The 18,871-nt window shown below is 44.6% G+C and overlaps 1 protein-coding gene across 5 annotated transcripts in view; it reads right to left on the reverse strand.

Annotated features, from left to right (window-relative positions):
* Window positions 1-18,871, reverse strand: part of LOC106610716 (homeobox-containing protein 1) — a 36,453-nt gene that overhangs the window by 15,636 nt on the left and 1,946 nt on the right. The window contains exon 1 of one of the 5 annotated variants that reach the window (XM_045723387.1): window positions 1,660-3,067. The exons of the other annotated variants lie outside the window; for them this stretch is intronic. The gene's annotated coding sequence lies outside the window, so the exon portion shown is untranslated. Of the gene's footprint in view, window positions 1-1,659; window positions 3,068-18,871 lie in introns of those variants that run through there. 5 annotated transcript variants of the gene reach the window in all.

Here is an 18,871-nt window from a genome sequence, read left to right on the forward strand (position 1 = left end):
CAGACCAGAGAATAATGTTTGTCAGAGTCAGAGTCCAAGCAGGCTGTCATGTGTTTTTTTACTGAGGAGTGGCTTCCTTCTAGCCACTACCATAAAGGCCTGATTGGTGGAGTGCTGCAGTGATGGTTGTCCTTCTGGAAGGTTCTCCAATCTCCACAGAGGAACTCTTGAGCTAAGTCAGTGACCCTCGGGTTCTTGGTCACCTCCCTGACCAAAGCCCTTCTCCCCCAATTGCTCAGTTTGGCCAGGCAGCCACCTCTAGGAAGAGTCTTGGTGGTTCCAAACTTCTTCCATTTAAGAATGATGAAGGCCACTGTGTTCTTGGGGATCTTCAATGCTGCAGAACGTTTTTGGTACCCTTCCCCAGATCTGTGCCCTCGACACAATCCTGTCGCGGAGCTCTACGGACAATTCCTTCGACCTTTGCTCTGACATGCACTGTCAACTGTGGGACCTTAAATAGAGACTTGTGTGCCTTTCCAAATCATGTCCAATCAATTGAATTCAACCCAAGAGTACTCCAATCAAGTTGTAGAAACATCTCAAGGATGATCAATGGAAACAGGATGCATAGTCTCATAGCAAAGTGTCTGAATACTTATGTAAATAAGGTATCTGTTTTAAATGTTATAGTACAATTGCAAACATTTCTAAAAACCTGCTTTTCGCTTTGTCATTATGAGTGTGTGTAGATTATTATTATTATTTTTTTTTTTTTTAAACGTAATCAATGTAATCCATTTTAGAATAAGGCTGTAACGTGGATGTGGAAAAGGGGAAGGGGTCTGAATACTTTCAAAATGAACTGTAGGCTTAGGCTAGGTCCCAACATTAAAGTCTAGGGAAAAATAGTACATTTTTGCTCTAGCCCAGTGCAAACATGCCTGATTTGACTAATAATCAACTAGGCTAATCAAGGGCTTGACTAGTTGAATCGGGTGTGCCAGCTAGGTGAGGAACTAAAAGGTGCCCGGGACCTTGACTTAGAGCAAGGCTGCCCAAGCCTCTTCCTGGAGATCTACCGAAACCATGTCTTATAGTCAGTCTGTAATATAAACCCTGGGTGGGAGTCAAAGTGCTGCTCCTTTAGTTAAGTAAAACAAGTTTCTCCACAAATCCTCCTCCTCCTTGACCTTCCTGTCTTCCTCTGGTGCAGAGGGGAGGACAGAGGTTTAATACTGCTGACTAAACTAGCACTGGTCAATGCTCTTTATACAGTAGATCACTGCTCAGCAGAAAGTCTGCAGGGAAAAAGGGCTGGGTGGATGGATGGATAGAGAGAGAGAAGTGCAAGAGAACTCTATGCACACACGACTATGCCCTGAGAGCCTCATGGCTTTTAAAAGTTTCAGTGTCCAGGCGTGTCAGATTTGACTCAAGCAGGAAAAAAACAAACTCTCAAAACATACACCGAGTGTGTTTGGGTCTGAGTGACTTGTTAAACAAGTGGACGCAACTAATAGCATATTACAATTGTGAAAGCACTGTACTATATTTGTGCTGTAAACTGCAACGCCAGGGAAATGATCGTCCTTAGGAGCAAAATAACAGATTTTTCCATGCCTAATCAACCATTCCAAGCTTGTAACCTGTGTAGTTGAATCCTTAGGGCCCCTAAAAAAAAAAAAAAAGTTAGGAGCCAGGAAGCAATATATTTACCCAGGTGCAGAACGAAGCAGCCAGTTAGTAGCTTCACAGCAAACTTTCCCTGACTCCCTTTGCCTGGAAATGTTTTTGGATTACTAGGTGTCTGATGAAAAAGTGGATACTGGTAAATTTGGGTGTCTGTACTTCTGCTTTTGTTTTGGGAACACTGACTGGTAAACTAGTCTGGCAACACAGAGCCTACACAGGGAAATCTAATGGGTAACCTGTATAATGATCTACAAATTAGGACTAGAGGAAACATTCACATGCAAGCAATTCCATGGTAACGGAACTACCCTTTGACTCATGTTTCACTTTAAAATGTGTGCCAAAATAAAAACATTGATTTCAAAAGTTTAGCAAACCATACAACTCTATGCAATGGTCTCTGGAGAAGTGGATAAACTCTATGGCCCGGCCAGTGATGGCACCCTGTCTGAAGAATTCTATGAGAAACAGTGACACACTCCGAATGACCTAAAATGATAAATCCCATATTGGTCTTTCACAGTCAGGAAACCCAAGCGGTACTGTGCAAGTAGGCTAATAGTAGGCCTACTATTGAAACAAATAAATGAGGCTGTCAACTGAGTCAGAAATATTAAGGTTTTCGCTCTCAAAGTCAAGCTTGAATAGACAAACAACAAAAGTGGATGTTCCAATTCCATAACAATGCTTAAAATCACATCAGGAGACCACTTTTGGGGTTTGGGGAAAAACCCAAGAATGCAGCGCATGAGATGGAGTTTCCCCAGGTAGGCATTGGCTACTTTGTAGCTAGTTAACATTCAATTTAATAGGTTTTTGGGAAAGCCTTTCATTCTAACAGAAGAGTCAGACCTATCATTCGCGTCGCTATATTTCTTTTGTTCTCCAAATTGTTTGAAACCTGGATGTTTTACTTCATTTTCTGAGACATGTCTTGCCTGGATCACAGTAGTCTATCGCCAAAATCACCCCATAGAAACATGGGGGCAATTATTTTATAAAGACTTCCTCATATGCGTTCTCATGTTCTATTGTTTTTCTTGTAGCTTTCTTTCATTGTTTAGCAGCCAAAGGCCTTATCCTAATCATAGCAACCCATGATACAACAACTATCTTTAGATCGCCCCTCTTTCAAATTTTTTTACAGATATTTCCATTCCTGTCCATGAAACCGCTCGCATGTGCTGTGCACATTTTAGAATGAGTTTTCCTGCAAATTGCATTTTTGGAGCATTCGCGCATAGGCCTACTGCTGTGAGCATATTGCTGAATAAGTAGTAGTTCGACATTTTATGCTAAAAATTCTGATCTGTTCCGTCAACATTGTTAATTTATACGGCTTAAGGATGTGGGTATAATGCGTATACCCGCCACTACACGACTCTATGTGTAACAGTATAGCTTCCGTCCCTCTCCTCGCCCCTACCTGGGCTCGAACCAGGGACCCTCTGCACACAGACGAAGCATCGTTACCCATCGCGCCACAAAAGCCGCGGCCCTTGCAACGCAAGGGGAACAACTGCTTAAGGTCTCAGAGCGAGTGACGTCACCGATTGAAACGCTATTAGCGCGCACCACCGCTAACTAGCTAGCCATTTCACATCGGTTACATATGCACAAGGACTACGTTGAACACAGAACGTTTCACAAAACCACATTTACTGGAAGACCTGTGCAGATGCAAAGTTTAGTAAAAGAATTACAGTAAAATCTCCAAGTTTTTTTTATATAGATGACAACTTTATAAAAACGATGCGCACTCTTCAATGGGGCAGAAGTCTGAGTTGTGATTCTGGATGGCCAGATAGCTAGCAACAATGACAAGAAACTGAATTTTGGGGAATCGTAAGTGATTTGTTTCAGCTAGTTTCATCTTGTTCTTGATACCATGTCTTGTTTTGAGGTGTTTTGACTGATTTCATGTCAATGCTTATATGGCTCAAATTGGTTAGCTAACCAACAACTAATGATGTATTTGAGACAACAAGTGCTCATTGTGCAAATGTATTTGTTTCCAATAAACATTGGAGACTAAATACAGTTTACATGTTGTCAACAATCTAAGCCAACCCTGTCTGTTTTGACACAAACTCAGAAAAGAAAGGGTCCTGAAAAAGGGACTTGTATTTCAAAGATAATTAGTAAAAATCCAAATAACTTCACAGATCGTCATTGTAAAGGGTTTAAACACTGTTTCCCATGTTTGTTCAATCAACCATAAACAATGAATGGACATGCACCTGTGTAACGGTTGTTAAGACACTAACAGCTTACAGACGGTAGGCAATTAAGGTCACAGTTACAAAAACCTAGGACACTAAAGAGGCCTTTCTACTGACTCCGAAAAACACCAAAAGAAAGATGCCCAGGGTCCCTGCTCATCTGCGTGAATGTGCCTTAGGCATGCTGCAAGGAGGCAAGAGGACTGCAGATGTGGCCAGGGCAATAAATTACAAGTCTATACTGTGAGACGCCTAAGACAGCGCTACAGGGAGACAGGACGGACAGCTGATCGTCCTCGCAGTGGCAGACCACGTGTAACAACATCTGCACAGGATCAGTACATGCGAACATCACACCTGCGGGACAGGTACAGGATGGCAACAACTGCCCGAGTTACACCAGGAACGCACAATAGGCTGAGAGAGGCTGGACTGAGGGCATATAGGCCTGATGTAAGGCAGGTCCTCACCAGACATCACCAGCAACAACGTCGCCTATAGGCACAACCCCACCGTCGCTGAACCAGACAGGACTGGCAAAAAAAGTGCTCTGCACTGACGAGTCACGGTTGTCTAACCAGGGGTGGTCAGATTCGCGTTCATCCTCGAAGGAATGAGCGTTACACTGAGGCCTGTACTCTGGAGTGGGATTGATTTGGAGGTGGAGGATCCATCATGGTCTGGGGCGTCACAGCATCATCGGACTGAGCTTGTTGTCATTGCAGGCAATCTCAGTGCTGTGCGGTACAGGGAAGACATCCTCCTCCCTCATGTGGTACCCTTCCTGCAGGCTCATCCTGACATGACCCTCCAGCATGACAATGCCACCAACCATACTACTCATTCTGTACGTGATTTCCTGCAAGACAGGAATGTCAGTGTTCTGCCATGGCCAGCGAAGAGCACGGATATCAATTCCATTGAGCACGTCTGGGACCTGTTGGATCGGAGGGTGAGGGCTAGGGCCATTCCCCCCAGAAATGTCCGGGAACTTGCAGGTGCCTTGGTGGAAGAGTGGGGTAACATCTCACAGCAAGAACTGGCAAATCTGGTGCAGTCCATGAGGAGGAGATGCACTGCAGTACTTAATACAGCTGGTGTCCACACCAGATACTTACTGTTACTTTTAACCCCCCCCCCTCCTCCTCCCTTTGTTCAGGGACACATCACTCCATTTCTGTTAGTCACATTTCTGTGGAACTTGTTCCGTTTATGTCTCAGTTGTTGAATCTTATGTTCATACAAATATTTACACGTTAAGTTTGCTGAAAATAGACTTAGTTGACAGTGAGAGGACATTTCTTTAGTTGTTTAGTTGCGCACACGTCAGTTTTGTTGCTAAATAACCAACCTGTCTATGCGACCACGTTTTCCAAAAACACTGTTAAAGCTGTAATGTGTAACTTTTGGGCGACCTGACCAAAATCACCTAGCAACGGGACTAAAAGAACTGTCATTCTCATTGAAAGCAAGTCTAAGAAGTGGTAGATCTGTACTATGTGTGCCATTTCTATGCTTCCGTTCTTAAGTTTTGTTTTTGCGTCTTTTACTTTTGGTGTTGTACACCAGCTTCAAAAACAGCTGAAAATACATTACTTTTGGTTATTGAAAATATATTTCACAGTGGGTTAGATGGTACAGTGATTCTCTACACTGATTTTTGTGTCACAAACTGAAATTAGGAGAAATATTAGAAATTAAGCAACCAGGAAATGGCGGAGCAATTTCTGCATATTGCACCTTTAAATATCTCCTCAGAATTAAGTTTCAAAGATGTGTGCAGAAAGAATGGGGTGTCAGCTATGACATGACACCTTGAGTTTGATATATATTTTGGTTATTGAACTACAGTAGGTGAATTGGATTTACATCCAGTAATGTAATTACATCATGGGTCCCTGATCTGTATTATACAGAAATGCATAACTATGGATAGTAATTTAATTCTCTTCATGGTGATGTATCCTGAATAGGTACACAAAAGTAGAAATATGAATTATCCTTCTTTTGGATATTATTTTACACACTAGCTATTATTCTAATAAGCTCCGCCCCCACGTTTGGCCCGCTTGGTCCGGACCAAACCTGTACCAATCATAGATGTCTATGTTTCACAAGTTTGGACATCACAGTACAGTTCTGTACAGTACATCATACTGTACTGCATACTCTACTCGTGTGCTCTACTTCTCTTTACTGTAATGTTCTCTACTGTACTGTGCTGTCCAAACTCAGATTTGGTCCAGACAGGGCGGACTGACAAAATTGCAACGTTCATGGACGCCCAGTGCTCAGTGGGTGAGGATGCTTGTTACAGTAAATGGAAAAGAGGGTACGTAATAGCTGTGCGAGAGGAAGGAGAATCAGTGCAAGTCTGGTTGTCCATACAGTTTTCAGATTTGCTTTGACCACCAGATGAAAGAAAATAGTTGTGAGCTAAACATAACAGTATGCTAGTGGAAAGGAGGACAGTAGCAGGTGACTCAACGGTGGTTTGTTAAGACTATGATTAAAAAAAATTGTAGCCAGTTCAATTGCGGTAATTCCGTTAACCATATTGGTAAGCTTAACTTCCTGAACATTCGAGACGTGTAGTCCACTTGTCACTCCAATCTCCTTTGCATTAGCGTAGCCTCTTCTGTAGCTTGTCTACTATGTGTCTGTCTATCCCTGTTCTCTCTCCTCTGCACAGGCCATACAAACGCTCCACACCGCGTGGCCGCTGCCACTCTAACCTGGTGGTCCCAGCGCGCAAGACCCACGTGGAGTTCCAGGTCTCCGGCAGCCTCTGGAACTGCCGGTCTGCGGCCAACAAGGCTGTGTTCATCTCAGCCTATGCTACCCTCCAGTCCCTAGACTTCCTGGCGCTGACGGAAACATGGATTACCACAGATAACACTGCTACTCCTACTGCTCTCTCCTCGTCTGACTACGTGTTCTCGCATACCCCTAGAGCATCGAGCCAGCGGGGTGGTGGCACTGGAATCCTCATCTCTCCCAAGTGGACATTCTCTCTTTCTCCCCTGACCCATCTGTCTATCTCCTCATTTGAATTCCATGCTGTCACAGTTACCAGCCCTTTCAAGCTTAACATCCTTATCATTTATCACCCTCCAGGTTCCCTTGGAGAGTTCATCAATGAGCTTGACGCCTTGATAAGTTCCTTTCCTGAGGATGGCTCACCTCTCACAGTTCTGGGTGACTTTAACCTCCCCACGTCTACCTTCGACTCATTCCTCTCTGCCTCCTTCTTTCCACTCCTCTCCTCTTTCGACCTCACCCTCTCACCTTCCCCCCCTACTCACAAGGCAGGCAATACGCTTGACCTCATCTTTACTAGATGCTGTTCTTCCACTAATCTCATTGCAACTCCCCTCCAAGTCTCCGACCACTACCTTGTATCCTTTTCCCTCTCGCTCTCATCCAACACTTCTCACTCTGCCCCTACTCGGATGGTATTGCGCCGTCCCAACCTTCGCTCTCTCTCCCGCTACTCTCTCCTCTTCCATCCTATCATCTCTTCCCTCTGCTCAAACCTTCTCCAACCTATCTCCTGATTCTGCCTCCTCAACCCTCCTCTCCTCCCTCTCTGCATCCTTTGATTTCCTCTGTCCCCTATCCTCCAGGCCGGCTCGGTCCTCCCCTCCTGCTCCGTGGCTCGACGACTCACTGCAAGCTCACAGAACAGGGCTCCGGGCAGCCGAGCGGAAATGGAGGAAAACTCGCCTCCCTGCGGACCTGGCATCCTTTCACTCCCTCCTCTCTACATTTTCCTCTTCTGTCTCTGCTGCTAAAGCCACTTTCTACCACTCTAAACTCCAAGCATCTGCCTCTAACCCTAGGAAGCTCTTTGCTACTTTCTCCTCCCTCCTGAATCCTCCTCCCCCCCCCCCCCTCCTCCCTCTCTGCGGATGACTTCGTCAACCATTTTGAAAAGAAGGTTGACGACATCCGATCCTCGTTTGCTAAGTCAAACGACACTGCTGGTCCCGCTCACACTGCCCTACCCTGTGCTTTGACCTCTTTCTCCCCTCTCTCTCCAGATGAAATCTCGCGTCTTGTGACGGCCGGCCGCCCAACAACCTGCCCACTTGACCCTATCCCCTCCTCTCTTCTCCAGACCATTTCCGGAGACCTTCTCCCCTACCTCACCTCGCTCATCAACTCATCCTTGACCGCTGGCTACGTCCCCTCCGTCTTCAAGAGAGCGAGAGTTGCACCCCTTCTGAAAAAAACCTACACTCGATCCCTCCGATGTCAACAACTACAGACCAGTATCCCTTCTTTCCTTTCTCTCCAAAACTCTTGAACGTCCCGTCCTTGGCCAGCTCTCTTGCTATCTCTCTCAGAATGACCTTCTTGATCCTAATCAGTCAGGTTTCAAGACTGGGCATTCAACTGAGACTGCTCTTCTCTGTGTCACGGAGGCTCTCCGCACTGCTAAAGCTAACTCTCTCTCCTCTGCTCTCATCCTTCTAGACCTATCTGCTGCCTTTGATACCGTGAACCATCAGATCCTCCTCTCCACCCTCTCCGAGCTGGGCATCTCCCGGCGCCGCCCACGCTTGGATTGCGTCCTACCTGACAGGTCGCTCCTACCAGGTGGCGTGGCGAGAATCTGTCTCCGCACCACGTGCTCTCACCACTGGTGTCCCCCAGGGCTCTGTTCTTGGCCCACTCCTATTCTCGCTATACACCAAGTCACTTGGCTCTGTCATATCCTCACATGGTCTCTCATATCATTGCTATGCAGATGACACACAATTAATCTTCTCCTTTCCCCCTTCTGACAACCAGGTGGCGAATCGCATCTCTGCATGTCTGGCAGACATATCAGTGTGGATGACGGATCACCACCTCAAGCTGAACCTCGGCAAGACGGAGCTGCTCTTCCTCCCGGGGAAGGACTGCCCGTTCCATGATCTCGCCATCACGGTTGACAACTCCCTTGTGTCCTCCTCCCAGAGTGCTAAGAGCCTTGGCGTGACCCTGGACAACACCCTGTCGTTCTCCACCAACATCAAGGCGGTGACCCGATCCTGTAGGTTCATGCTCTACAACATTCGCAGAGTACGACCCTGCCTCACACAGGAAGCGGCGCAGGTCCTAATCCAGGCACTTGTCATCTCCCGTCTGGATTATTGCAACTCGCTGTTGGCTGGGCTCCCTGCCTGTGCCATTAAACCCCTACAACTCATCCAGAACGCCGCAGCCCGTCTGGTGTTCAACCTTCCCAAGTTCTCTCACGCCACCCCGCTCCTCCGCTCTCTCCACTGGCTTCCAGTCGAAGCTCGCATCCGCTACAAGACCATGGTGCTTGCCTACGGAGCTGTGAGGGGAACGGCACCTCCGTACCTTCAGGCTCTGATCAGGCCCTACACCCAAACAAGGGCACTCCGTTCATCCACCTCTGGCCTGCTGGCCCCCCTACCTCTGAGGAAGCACAGTTCCCGCTCAGCCCAGTCAAAACTGTTCGCTGCTCTGGCACCCCAATGGTGGAACAAGCTCCCTCACGACGCCAGGACAGCGGAGTCAATCACCACCTTCCGGAGACACCTGAAACCCCACCTCTTCAAGGAATACCTGGGATAGGATAAAGTAATCCTTCTAACCCCCCCTTAAAAGATTTAGATGCACTATTGTAAAGTGGTTGTTCCACTGGATATTATAAGGTGAATGCACCAATTTGTAAGTCGCTCTGGATAAGAGCGTCTGCTAAATGACTTAAATGTAAATGGTAACTGAATTACGACTTTTAATCACTTAATAATACATAACTTTATCAGTAAATACACTAGCTTAATTGGTAGGTCTACCTATACTTGTTTCTTCTGTGAACTTTCATTATCCTCCCTCATGAGAGAGAGAAATTAGAAAATATCTTAAACATATGGGTTTTTGGTTGAAAAATATGTTTGAAAAATATACAGTTGAAGTCGGAAGTTTACATACCTTAGCCAAATACATTTAAACTCAATTTTTCACAATTCCTGACATTTAATTCGAGTAAAAATTCCGTCTTAGGTCAGTTAGGATCACCACTTTATTTTAAGAATGTGAAATGTCAGAATAATAGTAGAGAGAATTATTTATTTCAGCTTTTATTTCTTTCATCACATTCCCAGTGGGTCAGAAGTTTACATGCACTCAATTACTATTTGGTAGCATTGCCTTTAAATTGTTTAACTTGGGTCAAACATTTTGGGTAGCCTTCCACAAGCTTCCCACAATAAATTGGATGAATTTTGGCCCATTCCTCCTGACAGAGCTGGTGTAACTGAGTCAGGTTTGTAGGCCTCCTTGCTCACACACTCTTTTACAGTTCTGCCCACACAATTTTCTATAGGATTGAGGTCAGGGCTTTGTGATGGCCACTCCAATAACAGGACTTTGTTGTCCTTAAGCCATTTTGCCACAACTTTGGAAGTATGCTTGGGGTCATTGTCCATTTGGAAGACCCATTTGCGACCAAGCTTTAACTTCCTGACTGATGTCTTGAGATGTTGCTTCAATATATCCACATCATTTTCCTGCCTCATGATGCCATCTATTTTGTGAAGTGCACCAGTCACTCCTGCAGCAAAGCACCCCCACAACATGATGCTGCCACCCCCGAGCTTCACGGTTGGGATGGTGTTCTTAGGCTTGCAACCCTCCCCCTTTTTCCTCCAAATATAACGATGGTCATTATGGCCAAACAGTTAAATTTTTGTTTCACCAGTCCAGAGGACATTTCTCCAAAAAGTACAATCTTTGTCCCCATGTGCAGTTGCAAACCGTAGTCTGGTTTTTTTTTTATGGCGGTTTTGTAGCAGTGGCTTCTTCCTTGCTGAGCGGCCTTTCGGGTTATGTCGATATAGGACTCGTTTTACTGTGGATAGATACTTTTGTACCCGTTTCCTCCAGCATCTTCACAAGTTCCTTTGCTGTTGTTCTGGGATTGATTTGCACTTTTCGCACCAAAGTAGGTTCATCTCTAGGATACAGAATGCGTCTCCTTCCTGAGCGGTATGACGGCTGCATGGTCCCATGGTGTTTATAGTTGCGTACTATTGTTTGTACAGATGAACGTGGTACCTTCAGGCGTTTGGAAATTGCTCCCAAGGATGAACCAGACTTGTGGAGGTCTACAAGTTTTTCTGAGGTCTTGGCTGATTTCTTTTGATTTTTCCCATGATGTCAAGCAAAGAAGCACTGAGTTTGAAGGTAGGCCTTGAAATACATCCACAGGTACATCTCCAATTGACTCAAATGATGTCAATTAGCCTATCAGAAGCTTCTAAAGCCATGACATCATTTTCTGGAATTTTCCAAGCTGTTTAAAAAGGCACAGTCAACTTAGTGTATGTAAACTTCTGACCCACCTGAATTGTGATACAGTGAATTTTAAGTGAAATAATCTGTCTGTAAATAATTGTTGGAAAAATTACTTGTGTCATGCATAAAAGTAGATGTCCTAACCGACTTGCCAAAACTATAGTTTGTTAACAAGAAATTTGTAGAGTGGTTGAAAAACAAGTTTTAATGACTCCAACCTAAGTGCATGTAAACTTCCGACTTCAACTGTTTATATGCCTTAATAACAAAACAAAAAAATACTTTTAGCTTTCATTTGACATGCTCCTATGAACTTCACATGTTGGAGCTCATGGGTCCTTTAGATGGAAATGCCCATGCTTAACTAGGGAGACTAAGTGAAAGTGGCTTATTCAACATTGACCAGAGTTGGAGGGGTTACTGTCAACCAAAGCCAAGTGATTGTTTCAATCGATAGTCAGGTTTCCATCCAAATGGCGACAGCTTTTCATGCAAATATAAAAAATAAAAAAATCTGCATAAAACAATATGGGCATTTTCCCATCAGAGATGTTTCCTGCAAACTGACAAATAACTTTTGCGGTTAAAATTCCCATGTATTGAATAAAAAATTCAAGTTAAATTGGTTTCCATCGCGTTTTCAACTCTACTGATTGTTGTGTCACAAAACCTGTTGCGTTTTATAGCAAAATGTGCCCACTCTGGTCTTAGCACATGCGCTCTAGCCAACAGCTCGCAGGAACTGCGGGTAGGCTACCTACATGAGATTATTATAAAGACTGAGCTAGATTATTTTTATTTGTCAGATGCAGTGGAGGCTGGTGGGAGGAGCTATTGGAGGATGGGCTCATTGTAATGGCATAAATGGAACGGTATCTAACATACGGAAACCATGTTTGACTCCGTTCCATCAATTCCAATCCAGTCATTACAATGAGCCCCTCCTCCTATAGCTCCTCTCACCAGCCGCCACTGGTCAAATGGCAGCCAAGCATCATGATCATGTCACCAGAATAAAACCCTTGATATTTATTGAAAATGTGCATCAGGTTCATCACCGGGCACTTTCACCACCCTGTGAAGTTCATCCAGTGGAGGCTGCTGAGAGGAGGACGGCTCATAATAATGGCTGGAACGGAGCAAATGGATCCCATTCCTCTCCTGCTATTTTCATCAGCCCGTTAAGGTGCCACCAACCTCCTGTGAGTTCGTCATAACTTATTTCATCTGTAGCCTAAAACAGCAAGCTTTCCTGAGTCGTAGTGGGAAACCACACAACATATTGCGTGACTCCGAAGTTCACTTCTATATGATGGGTATTATCCCAATATCTTTTTAGACCTATACTTGCCTCCTATAAGACCCTATGAGTTGTGAACCGTACATGATACAGACAACATCGTGGTGTCATTACACTCCTTATAATTTGCTTTAATATATGGAGTGTCTAGATTCTGAAATAAAAATATTTCACATTACTTTGTTCAACATTGCAAATATGAATCTCAAAACTACCCGTTTAGATTTTGTACATTTTTAGACATATTGTTTAAAACAATATACTCCACAAGTACATCGCATTTACAGAGTGGGCTCTCCGCTACATGATAAATGAATGATTGATCATGTAGCAGTAATGATAAATTGTATGAGCACCACCACCAGAGTGAATGGGAAAATGGATTCAAGGGAACTCCTCCTGCTGGTGATTTGCTGAATGTGTAATCTTAAAAGGAGGGCTTGGATTGGTTCAAGACATGTAATGTAAATTTCAATGTATAAAATCATATTTTCAAACGTACCAAAGAGCCCACTCTGGATGTGATGTACTTGTAGAGTATATTGTTTTAAATAATATGTCTAAAAATTAACAAATTCAAAAAACAAAAAAAAGTATCATTTTGGGTGATTCTGTCTTTAAGGGTGCGTTTTTTATGCCGACGTTTACTGGACACCAGTATTATTCAAAATGGGTGTTGCGCGTTCGGGAATTCCTCAGTTATTTTGTTCTCTGGCACACAGACGAGAGTGCTCTGAAATCGGAGTAGATAGCCAGTGTGAATTTACGAACACAGTCCAAGTGGGTGATGAAGTCCCTTCCATCTATGTAATGTATTACGTTATGGACAGGTGCAGTGAGGTGGAAGGAGGGGTGGAGTGCATGACACTCCATCCTGGATATGACAGAGTTTGCCTCAACAAGTACAGTACAGACAGATGTGAGATGCAGGAGGATGGCACTCTTCCCATACCACTCCAGGAGGATGCTTTGCATTGGTCAGTAGCCTACAGAGGAATATGAGAAGAGTGCAATTGCTGAACTTAAGTAGATATTCTAAACAAAGTGTTTTGATATTTCAAGTGTAACAGTAACAATAATAACAAAAGATAAAAAGTACTAGTATAATTTTAATGCTGAGTGCAAGGTCTCTCCCAATTCACACATCAGAATCAACCTGTCTTTGAGTCAGAGGATTCAAAAAGCATCTCTTCTACCCATCTGTAAAAAAAGAAAAAAAAAAAAGAGGAAGAGTTGATGAGTGGCACATATATTAAAAAGGGTGATATTACTAAACACTTGTGATGTACCGTCTCATTAGTAATCACCTTTTGTCCCTTCGGAGGTGTTTGCCAACGCCTGATGAGCATGGCAGCGTAGAACAGCTCCAGGCCCCTCTTGTCACAAATACCGGTCATGAAGGAGCCCGACTTCGGCTTCCTCATGGCATTCGGAAAGTATTCAGACCCCTTCACTTTTTCCACATTGTTACGTTACAGCCTTATTCTAAAATTGATTAAATAAAACATCTTTCATCAATCTACACACAATACCCCATAATGACAAAGCTAACAGATTTTTAGAAAGCTTTGCAAATTGATAAAAAATATTTTAAAGAAATAAAGTATTCAGACCCTTTGCTATGAGACTATGCATCCTGTTTCCATTGATCAACCTTGAGATGTTTCTACAACTTGATTGGAGTACACCTGTAGTAAATTCAATTGATTGGACATGATTTGGAAAGGCACACACCTGTCTATACAAGGTCCCACAGTTGAAAGTGGATGTCAGAGCACTTGGTGGAACCACCAAGACTCTTCCTAAAGCTGGCCGCCCGACCAAACTGAGCAATCGTGGGGAGAAGGGCCTTGGTCAGGGAGATGACAAAGAACCCGATGGTCCCTCTGACAGAGCTCAAGAGTTCCTCTGAGGAGATGGGGGAACCTTCCAGAAGGACAGCCATCTCTGCAGCACTCCACCAATCAGACCTTTATGGTAGAGTGGCCGGACGGAAGCCACTCCTCAGTAAAAAGGCACACGACAGCCCACTTGGAGTTTGCCAAAAGGCACCTAAAGGACTCAGACCACGAGAAACAAGATTCTCTAGTCTGATGAAACCAAGATTGAACTCTTTGGCCTGAATGCCAAGCGTCACGTCTGGAGAAAACCAGGCACCGCTCATCATCTGGCCAATACCATCCCTACGGTGAAGCATCATGGTGGCAGCATTATGCTGTGGGGATGTTTTTCAGGGGCGGGGACTGGGAGACTAGTCAGGATCGAGGGAAAGATGAATGGAGCAAAGTACAGAGATCCTTAATTAAAACCTGCTCCAAAGCACTCATGACCTCAGACTGGGGTACAACGACCCTAAGCACACAGCCAAGACAACACAGGAGTGGCTTTGGGACAAGTTTCTGAATAATCTTGAGTGGCCCAGTCAGAGCCCAGACTTGAACCCTATCAAACATCTCTGGAGACCTGAAAATAGCTGTGCAGCGACACTCCCCATCCAACCTGACAGAGCTTGAGAGGATCTGCAGAGAAGAATGGGAGAAACTCCCCAAATACAGGTGTGCAAGCTTGTAGCGTCATCCCCAAGAAAAATCAAGGCTGTAATCGCTGCCAAAGCTACTTCAACAAAGTACTGAGTAAAGGGTCTGAATACTTATGTCAATGTGATATCCGTTTTTTTTTTTTTAATACATTTGCAAAAATGGCTAAACCTGTTTTTTGTGTGTAGATTGACAAGGGGGAAAATGTAATCCATTTTCGAATAAGGCTGTGATGTAACAAAATGTGGAAAGAGTGAAGGAGTCTAAATACTTTCCAAATGCACTGTATATCCAACACAGCTCCTATATCACTGAGGGAGAGAGGGAAAGACATTCACCATACAGTCATGGAAGCCAACAGAAAATACACAATTCAACATAGCCAATCAGAGATCCTGATTCACAAGGGACATGTGCCAGCATGACATGTGCCAGCATGGCTAAATCACAAGGGACATGTGCCAGCATGGCATTACTCACTCGGCCCAGGAGTAGTCCAATTGGCAGTGTGGAAGGGGGCGCCTCCTTACAACATACAAGACATAGATATACACACACAGCAATGATTACATTATCAATGGTGGTTAGGTGAATTCCAGGACAGATTGTGTTTTGACCATTGACCAAATCAAATGTGACCAACCTGATTCAAGTGTCCTCCATTACTCTGAAGTGAGACTGGTGTCTAACAGCTTCTGATATGGTAGGAGGGTTCCTAGATGTTGCTGAACAACAAATCCACCAGGTTTTGTACGTAGCCTGTGAATGAAATAAAATATAACCCAATAAACATAGCGAGAAAAAATACTTTCTCTAGTTTGGAATTAATTTATATGCTAAGAGAGGGACTAACAAGAATAGATTCTGGCCGGTGACGCTGAACGCCGTTACTATGCAACCAGCTGTGTACGTTGCTGAATGCTTCCTGATAACGTTTTGCTATTCACTGCCAGAGCCATAGTTATATTTGTAGTAGACTAGTACCATCATTTATTTTTGCCTTAGAAAATATATGATAAACTTTTATGATCACAGTCATGTTTTGGGTTAGCAGACAAAGCCCCCAAATGCTAGCTAGCTACCTAATTTGCAAATCCGGGTAAGTTATATCTTTGTCCGAGTTTAAATGAGTTGGCTATCTAGCTAACATTAGTTAGCCAGTTCGTGTTGAAACATTATTGACAGTAAGCTGGCTACATATTATTAGCTAGAAAGCTAGTATCCAAGTGCCTGCCCTGTATTGACTTAAGTTTTAGCAAATAATAAATGTCAATGGGCTACAATTAGCTGTTGTTAGCGAGGTAAGCTAAGGCCAGCTATGCACATCGTCCTCTGAGATGCCACATTACACGTTAGCTTGATGTATTTAGCTAGCTACAGTATCATTCCCCTTTCATCTGTGGCATCATAGCTAGCCTGGCTCGCTAGCATGATCAAATAATGTTGTATAACCAAAAGTAGCTGCTAGCTAGTACCAGCTATATACTTAGCTAAAGTACTCACCAACACCAGTGGTTTGACGGTTGACAGGCAGCGGAAGAAACTGTCGCAAGTAATCCGTTCTTGGCAATATTGTTGAAATGCATTGGAAGTTTGCATCAACTTTATGGAAGCCCATTTTCACTCCTATTTGCGAGAAAAATGCGCTTGCGTTGCACCCATATGCAGACTTGACAACAAATGTCCACATGGCATCTGGGAACATAGCACAACATGTTGTCTCTGGGCAATTGGCAGTTGTGTAAAGTCCTTAAGTATAAATACTTTAAATTACTACTTAAGTAGTTTGTTTGGGGTATCTGTACTTTACTATTTATATGTTGACAACTTTTACTTCCCAACATTCCTAAAGAAAATGATGTACTTTTTACTTCATACATTTCCCTGGCACCCAAAAGTACTCATTACATTTGGAATGCATAGCAGGAAAGGAAAATGGTCCAATTCAATTGACCAAAATTATCCTATTTACACTTTGTAGTCAATTTTGGCCCCAGAATTAATGATTCTGACTCATATTGATGCCACATAGGCCATTTAAAACCAGACATATTGCTTCTATGAGACAGTTTACTTTTAAATGTTGAATAAATGAATGTGAAAATGTGTTTCATAATCTAGACGTTCTCCATATGTTAGAAGACACTAAGTATAATGACACCAAGATGTTGTCTAACCATGATTCCGGAGACCTTCTCCCCTTCCTCACCTCGCTCATCAACTCATCCTTGACCGCTGGCTACGTCCCTTCCGTCTTCAAGAGAGCGAGAGTTGCACCCCTTCTGAAAAAACCTACACTCGATCCCTCCGATGTCAACAACTACAGACCAGTATCCCTTCTTTCTTTTCTCTCCAAAACTCTTGAACGTGCCGTCCTTGGCCAGCTCTCCTGCTATCTCTCTCAGAATGACCTTCTTGATCCTAATCAGTCAGGTTTCAAGACTGGGCATTCAACTGAGACTGCTCTTCTCTGTGTCACGGAGGCTCTCCGCACTGCTAAAGCTAACTCTCTCTCCTCTGCTCTCATCCTTCTAGACCTATCTGCTGCCTTTGATACTATGAACCATCAGATCCTCCTCTCCACCCTCTCCGAGTTGGGCATCTCCGGCGCGGCCCACGCTTGGATTGCGTCCTACCTGACAGGTCGCTCCTACCAGGTGGCGTGGCGAGAATCTGTCTCCGCACCATGCGCTCTCACCACTGGTGTCCCCCAGGGCTCTGTTCTAGGCCCTCTCCTATTCTCGCTATACACCAAGTCACTTGGCTCTGTCATATCCTCACATGGTCTCTCCTATCATTGCTATGCAGACGACACACAATTCATCTTCTCCTTTCCCCCTTCTGATAACCAGGCGGCGAATCGCATCTCTGCATGTCTGTCAGACATATCAGTGTGGATGACGGATCACCAGCTCAAGCTGAACCTCGGCAAGACGGAGCTGCTCTTCCTCCCGGGGAAGGACTGCCCGTTCCATGATCTCGCCATCACGGTTGACAACTCCCTTGTGTCCTCCTCCCAGAGTGCTAAGAACCTTGGCGTGATCCTGGACAACACCCTGTCGTTCTCCACTAACATCAAGGCGGTGACCCGATCCTGTAGGTTCATGCTCTACAACATTCGCAGAGTACGACCCTGCCTCACACAGGAAGCGGCGCAGGTCCTAATCCAGGCACTTGTCATCTCCCGTCTGGATTACTGCAACTCGCTGTTGGCTGGGCTCCCTGCCTGTGCCATTAAACCCCTACAACTCATCCAGAACGCCGCAGCCCGTCTGGTGTTCAACCTTCCCAAGTTCTCTCACGTCACCCCGCTCCTCCGCTCTCTCCACTGGCTTCCAGTCGAAGCTCGCATCCGCTACAAGACCATGGTGATTGCCTACGGAGCTGTGAAGGGAACGGCACCTCCATACCTTCAGGCTCTGATCAGGCCAGACACCCAAACAAGGGCACTGCGTTCATCCACCACTGGCCTGCTGGCCCCCCTACCTCTGAGGAAGCACAGTTCCCGCTCAGCCCAGTCAAAACTGTTCGCTGCTCTGGCACCCCAATGGTGGAACAAGCTCCCTCACGACGCCAGGACAGCGGAGTCAATCAGCACCTTCCGGAGACACCTGAAACCCCACCTCTTTAAGGAATACCTAGGATAGGATAAAGTAATCCTTCTAACCCCCCCCCCCCCTTTAAAATATTTAGATGCACTATTGTAAAGTGGTTGTTCCACTGGATATCATAAGGTGAATGCACCATTTTGTAAGTCGCTCTGGATAAGAGCGTCTGCTAAATGACTTAAATGTAATGTAAATGTAAATGATTGTGTTCTGACCCCAGTGCAGCTCAATGTAAACAAGGGTAACGTGTAG

Source organism: Salmo salar, chromosome ssa09 (assembly GCF_905237065.1).
Source record: "Salmo salar chromosome ssa09, Ssal_v3.1, whole genome shotgun sequence".
Taxonomy (NCBI): Eukaryota; Metazoa; Chordata; class Actinopteri; order Salmoniformes; family Salmonidae; genus Salmo; species Salmo salar.